Genomic DNA, 7,337 nt, shown 5'->3' on the forward strand with positions numbered 1-7,337 from the left:
CCAACACTGCCACTTTACGGTCCAGTTTTTGGAGGCAAGTCTCAAAGCCGTGAAGAGGTGGGGTGCAGCAGCGTGAAGCAGAGCTGGCCAGGCTGTGGCTGCTGAGCCACACTTGGCTTAGGAGCAGGTCAAATCCGCACCCATGCTGGGCTTTATCAAGGAGGACGAGAGGTGCTCCTAATCCTGACCGTGAGTGAAAGTGAGCCTGTGGAGCTGCCAGCGATGCCGGACCTCAGCCATCCGTACTCGCAGCCCTGGGCTGGCGCTATGCGTTGTCCCAGGGGTTGGGGACCGCCAGCTGTGGCCAGCTGCAAGGAGGGTCAGGCTCACAGGCAACACAGCCCTGCTGAGCCACCCAGAACAAAGCCACAGGCATTACTGTGTGCAAAGCTCTCTCCCTTTAACCTGCACACCCAGCCTGAAGTGGCAGAGGACAGATAACCCAGGTGGTTCACAGCCTGCCAAGACCCCTGTACTTGAGGAGGTAATTTAGATGCAGCTGAATGACATGCCTGCTCAGCAGCAAAGAGCCACAGCCTGCCCTAGTTCTTCCAGTGTTTCCTAGTTCCTTCCAGTTCTCCTAGTTCTTCCATAATTGGCACTGGCTGTGTCTCATAATGAAATACACCATGAATAAGAAGAGGTACAGAGTATAGAGGCTTGCCATGCATGCCTTCAGAGTCCTGGATAACGGATGCACATCTCCAGAATTTATACGCAGGAGCCTCAAATGTCCATTTAGCAGGGCGTTTGCATGTGTGGCATCTGTTCTTGAATGTTGGGAAAAGTATAAAATAAAAACAACCCTAAGGATGGGCTTTTCTTCCTTCTACATGGTACGTTATCAGTAGACATCTCCAATCTGTACAGCCTGCACAGCCATATCCTGCCAGACCCTCAGTCAGGGGCTGCGACCTATGGACCAATGGTGCAGGAAAACTCTGCCTTCCCCCAGCATCAATGGCATTAAACACAGGTTAGAATGGGGAGGTTTTCTGAGGCTGAATCATGATTTTTGGATGGAAGGTATGTTTTGGTCAGGGATATAATGTATGCTGCAGCTTATGTTGACTTTGGCCAAGTGGCTTATTATCCTAACTAGGAGATGTTTGTAAATATGCCCAGAAATATCTATTTTACAAGCCAGGCACAAGCTGTCAGCCTGCAGCACAACCATAGCAGAGCCATTTCCTCAGCATTCTTCCTATAAATTAGACAAATGCCCAGACTATTTAAGGCAGCAGTTCACTTCACGGACCAAGATTTCTTAATGCAGGTCCCAGGAGAAATGTGCCTACCTACCTCATCGGCACGATTTTGGGAGCTGAGGCTTTCTCCAGTAAGGGCTGTTCAGCACACACTCGCTGTCCTCACAGCATCCTTTTCCGAGCCAAGCACACGCCTCCCCCCTCCATCTGCAAGCTGGGGAGAGTCAGCGTAGGGGAGTGCAGGCTGTGCCTTTCTCTCACACACACACGGCAAATCCCAGAGCTTTCTGCCTGGAATCCCCCTGAGTCAGCGAACAGCTGGGTTTCTATCCCAGTCAGGAGGCAGCTCTCGGAGGAACATCTGGCTCTGGTCTCTATCTTGTCTGCTGCTCCTTCACACATCTACTTCCTTAAAAAGAGCTTACTGGGGGGGGAGCGGGAGGGGAAACTGGTTCCAGGTTCTTTTGACTACTTAAAGAGGACCACCCTGTTGCATTGTCAAACAAAAGTTATATATTTCCTACAAAAAATATAACACTTAAATAAGGGAGACAATTAGATGTAGTTGCATTTGCCTATTCTAATGCAGCTCCAACATCTTTGGGATGACTGGGAGGTTTACATGCAAGAATGCTGTGTGCTGCTCGCCTTCTCTTCAGTTTGAGCTCCCAGGGTGTTAAAGAGGGGGTCTGCACAGAAAGGGCTGAGCAAAACCTTTGGGTGTTTGTGGGAGTCGTATTAAACATTAAGCAGGGATGTCAGTCCACCCAGCCTTGCAGATGAAACCTTTGCTTTGCAAATTGCCCCAAAAGAAGCTAGTGGCAATCTTTTTAGAGGCTCGTACTGCTTGGTATGAATAACAGTGATCGAGTGCCGTCTCCGACAATTTCCAAATAAGTGCAAGCCAAATGAGAGAGGAGAAGAACAAAGGACGCTGCTGTGGGGCAATAGATTTGAGGGAAAAAATTGTGATTTTGTGGTCAGTCAAATATGGAATGTGCTGATGGTTCCTTAAGATTTTCTAATGGAAAAATCATAAGCTGCAAATAGTTAAATCAGAGTCTCTATTTCTCAGCAAACATCTTAAATTACACATAAAAATCTCTTAAACGCCTCAGCTTAAGGGAGGCCCTGGCTAGCTCTAGATCCCTTGCCTTTTGGGGATTTCACAGCAGACCACCCACCAGGAAAATGAAAAGTTGGCATCTCTACCACCGTGGCACTTTTTTCTGGAGACGAGTCCCTAAAATGCTATGCTCTTTTCCGTGGGGAGACAAAATGAAAAGGTCTAACCTGGTCAACATGATTTGACAAAATAGGGAGGTATAAATCACCCATGACATGACTTTCTCTAAACTATTAGGTACTCTATTTACATGTATTTGGACCAAATGTCCTGCTTCACCCCGCTACTTACATGTAATGCAATCAGCCCACACTTGTGCAAATAAGTCTACAATTTCACGCAGAGACATGCTATATGCTGTAGATGCCTTGTCTCAGATAATGAACAAGTTGTATTAATTATTATAAATCTGTCCCAGCCTATTAAAGTCTTTCCTTAATGATGTTGCAGTGAGGTGGCTGCTTCATTCTGAGTCAGTTTCTCCTGTAGCTATGCTTGCCTTTTTGATTGAAACCTTTTGTGGCATTTAGTGGAGGTAGGCTATTTCCAGTTTATAGGCCAACAAGCCACTTTGTCTCTAGAGACTTTTATGGAGATTATGCTCTTCACCTGAATAAAAGGCCTGGAGTTGGGACTGGTAATCTTATGCACGCAAAAAAAAAAAAAAAACAACAACAAAGAATGTGTACATTATGCCCAGTAAGTGCCCATTGCTAGGTAGAAATTAGGGATTTAGTTTGCTCCATATACTGAAGTGATCTTCCTCACCAAGTTAGCTGAGCATTTCACAACCACCACCAATGCACTTTTATCTTCACACCACATGGGAAACGATTGTTGCTCTAGTTCAGGTAAGAGCAGGTGAAAGCGGTACGTGACAAAGCATGTCTGAACCAAGCCTGCATGGCATATGAACTACACAGGGCTTTCTAGGTGCCCATCTCCTAGATCTCCTCTCCATCTAGGTGCCCATCAGGCACACAGCAAGGACCTGACGAGAACACATTGTGGTTCCCTCTTAGCTTGCTTGCATGCCTGGTTTCCTTCCCGTGGTTGAGTATGTATGACTATTGAACATGGTTTTGACTGCTTAAAGCATTATACCAAACTAGATGGCCAGGACATGCACCTGGATCTGAAGGCCTGGAAGCATCTCACATCCATCAGTTTAAGCACAGCCTTAGTGGCTTGACCTTGTCTGTGTGCCTGAAACATGAACTAGCGCTGGTGTCCTGCATTTCGCTGAGTTCAGCAGATGCACAGCTGATTTGACACTTAGTTAGCTGGGCTCAGGTTTAGGAGCTGCTGTTTTGCAGGATGGGCCAGTTAACACCACGACCAAGGGCTCTACCTGTAGAAGGCTCCAGGAGACATGGTGTGTCTGCCTGACCCTCTGAGCTAAAGGCACAGGGTCATTCTGCACTCACATGCATAGTATCAAGCAACCATCTCATCCTCCTGGTGCAAGGGACCCAAACCCGACTCAGCCCCCAGCTCCCCTGGGGTTTTACTGTTTGCTCGCAGAGGGAGTTGGGAGAGAAGAGTTCACTTTCAGAGGAAAGAGGTTCCACCATAAACATTTCACAGGGCAAACGGGAGAGTGGGAAGCAGCTGAACGACGGGTCTCCAGTCCACAGCAATTCTCGCAGGAGTCTCTCGGCTACAGTCTAAAAAGTCAACAGCCCCTTGGGGTACTGTAAGTGCATCCGGCACCAGTTACTAAGCTAGATTGCGTGACAGCATTTTAATCACAGAGGCCACAGAGCCAGGATTACATATCTAATGTCATGCCCTTAAGAGTTAAGTGGTGTTGGACTATAGCATTATGTGTAGATGAGTGTCAGATGCAGTCTTGAATTTCTTGCCAGGATATCAATAACTGCTTTTTGCAATTCTATCCTTTTCACTCATTTGGCTAAAGTCCATGTTTTCAGCCTCAAATCAGGCATCTCCTAATGAAGAGAGTGCGGCTTTTCTTTGCCCTGCTGGGAGACTTCACTGTGCTGAGGACAATTCCTCGAGCAGGTATCTTCTCAAAGGGAAGCACCCCACAGTTCCTTCCAATGGAAACAGTGGTGGGACAGGACCAGCGGGTTTCTTCTTAAGGCCTGTGCTAGGCTCTGCTATCCTCTTCGTAACAGCCTGGCATTCATAATCCTCTGGGATAGTCAGGGTGGGCATTCTGCCCACAATGCTCCACATGCTCTGCTTGCATGTGTGTGTAAACTAAAATTTGCAGTGAAACTAATCAGATGCCATGAATAACAACAAAGAATAAATGATGAGAATCATCATTGCCTTTATAGAAACTACATTAAGATTACCAACTTAGCTGTCCCATTTTCCCTCTGCAATCTTATTTCAACTAGATTTCTTGTAAGAAAGTGAAAGCCTGCCATTAAAATAAGTCAGTAAAACATAATTGCTTGGGTATCATCACCAAAGAATGAGATTCAGAATTATCACTCCTATAACATATCACTCCTGAGCTGATGTAGAGAGCACACAGACTTTTCTTAATATGACCGCATATGAATGGCTTATATATTACTATTATATGGCTTTGGTGGCATTGTATTTGACGAAGGTTTCTTCTTGTGACAGTCTCTGCACAAGACATCTCACAGGAACCAGAAAAAAGACCTCTTTTCTTCTCAAGCTGCTTCATCTTTTCTTCTTACTCTTCCTTTGGCTTCATTTCTCCAGCCAGAAGAGAAAAGTAAGGGAACTGCTCTGTGATTTCTCATACAACACAAGGCTAACACAAGGCTGCGTTGCTGCCTGCTCATGCCCACAGCCTCCAGACAGGGTCAGCGTGGTCTTCATAGCCTGGGCTGCAGGTTCTCTTCCTTACCTCATGAAAAGCCTTCACAGAGCTCCTTTGGAGGGTTTCCTCCAATTTTAATTCATCCATTTCCCTAAACATCAGACATACCCTGGTCCCAAACAGCCAATCAATTTCTGTGGCAGGAGACTAAGCATCTTCTGGTTGGGAGGTTTTTTTTTTCTAGGCACAGTAGAACCTGCCCGGTTATTCTCCTCTCCCAGCCGTGCAAGATGAAATGAGCCTGTCCAAGGCCATAAGAAGGGAAGCTGTTCCCAGTCCTTTCTCTCCAGCCATGGAGCCTGGTCCTGATTCAGCATGGCCTGTGGGCACACGCTCCGTTCCTGCTCCAGTACAAGATGAGCATGTACTAATTTTACCTTGGAAGCTGATGGGATTTAAGCATATGCATACATGCCCTGTTGGATCGACGAGCGCGTCACAACTTCTGCTCCTTCCAGCATGAGGAGGAAAACACTACACTGATCAGTGTAGGCCCATAATGTTGGCATGTAAACAATGCTCGCTCGGGTCCCCAAGCTGTGTTATTTATGTCCCCAGAATTGCCAGTTCTACCAGAGGGGATTTGAGTGGTCTCAAATGGCAGTGCCTGGGCATCGCAAGAATTAAGTACTCCATTGTCATGGAGAGAATTGTTAGAGCTGCACTCCAGTTTCAGAAGCCTTTTTGTTAAGAAGACAGAAAAATGCAACATTCCCTGCGCCCTAGACAATTAAAAGGAAACACCCTATAAGATGCTGAGAGCCTACAACTGTCACTAAGTCAGCAATGAGGCTGCTTCTCAGGGTAATTAATATCCCTTTTTGTTGAAAAAAAAAACCAAACTAAAACCCACCCCTGTCAGTGGGAGCCATTTTCCCTGCTCTATATCGGGGGCTGAAGTTTTGAACAGCATCTCAGGTGCATGGACCAGAACTTAAAAAAATGGCCTGTGCTATGAAATGTCTCTCCCCATGTCCTTTGCTTGGAGTCTCCAAGCCATAGCTGTTGACATGCGAGAATGGCTGTCACCCTGATCGTGTCACACTGACATTATTTGTCAGGGATGTTGCCGGTCACCCACTGATTACAAGCTAAAGTCTCTGACCTCCTGGCTCAGCCAGCAGTTACAAGTACATCAAGTAGGACAAAGGTGTCCCTTAACATCCAAATAAACCATGAGAATAAAGCCCGACTGCATGTTGGTGTTAACAAAACACATGGAGTATTTTTATCTCTGGAAAGCTATTTCCTATTTGTAATACTACTTGTAACCGCTTCCAAGTCTTCATTTGATGTTACTCGTATTCGTATATTTTATGTGTCTTGTTTTCATTTTCCAAACATGTTTATTAAAAAATGTTCTCAGGGTAATGGCCCTTGTGGTAGGAATTTCTGTTTTGGGGGAAGAATACCAGAGTTGGAGGGTTTTGCCAGCAGGATGTGAAAGCTGAAGGAAATAACAATGACTGGGGCTAGAGATTTGTCACAGAGAGTTAGAATGCGAAAATTTACAGCCTGACCATGAGACAGTCCAGGCTAAAGCCATGAATTTATAGGAAGCATTGCCAAAAGCTGTGTATTATTATTTTAATCAAACTCTGGTTTACTTTGCACTAAAAAAATGTGGTTTGCCAGAGACTTTGGCTCTGCAGATAGAGGAGAAAGGGCAGAAGAGCCACCTCCGTCTCCACTGCTCTTCCCACCCCAGCTGAGAGTGGGAAACACGCATGACCTTCCCTGGAAAAATCATGGGAATTCAACCACCCCAAATCTCATAGGGAGAGTTTCTGCTTGCTTGGGAACTCCCCTCGCACTCAGCGCTGCCAGCTCAGGCTCTGCTAACTTCAAAGGAGCACCAAACGGGCTGGGACCCACTCTCACACCGACACGCCGTCCTCCAGCCTGGCAAGAAATCGCGTCATTCCTTAGCTCTGTATCCACCAAAGCGGGTGCAAGAATTTGTGGCTCGGGAGGTTGAAAACAACTGCACAGGTACAGGGCTTGTAGATTCCTGCTCCTCTCCAGATAATGCAGCCTTGAAAGTGCCCAGCAAGGATTTTCATAAAGGAAAGGCTTTATGCTCCTTTATGCTTGTATTGTCCCGGTGACCTTAGTTGTTGGTGTTTTTTTTTTTAATTGAATGAGCGAAAAGCGTTCTCTTCACTTGTACCTTAAC

This window comes from Ciconia boyciana, chromosome 5, assembly GCF_034638445.1.
Source record: "Ciconia boyciana chromosome 5, ASM3463844v1, whole genome shotgun sequence".
Lineage (NCBI taxonomy): Eukaryota > Metazoa > Chordata > Aves > Ciconiiformes > Ciconiidae > Ciconia > Ciconia boyciana.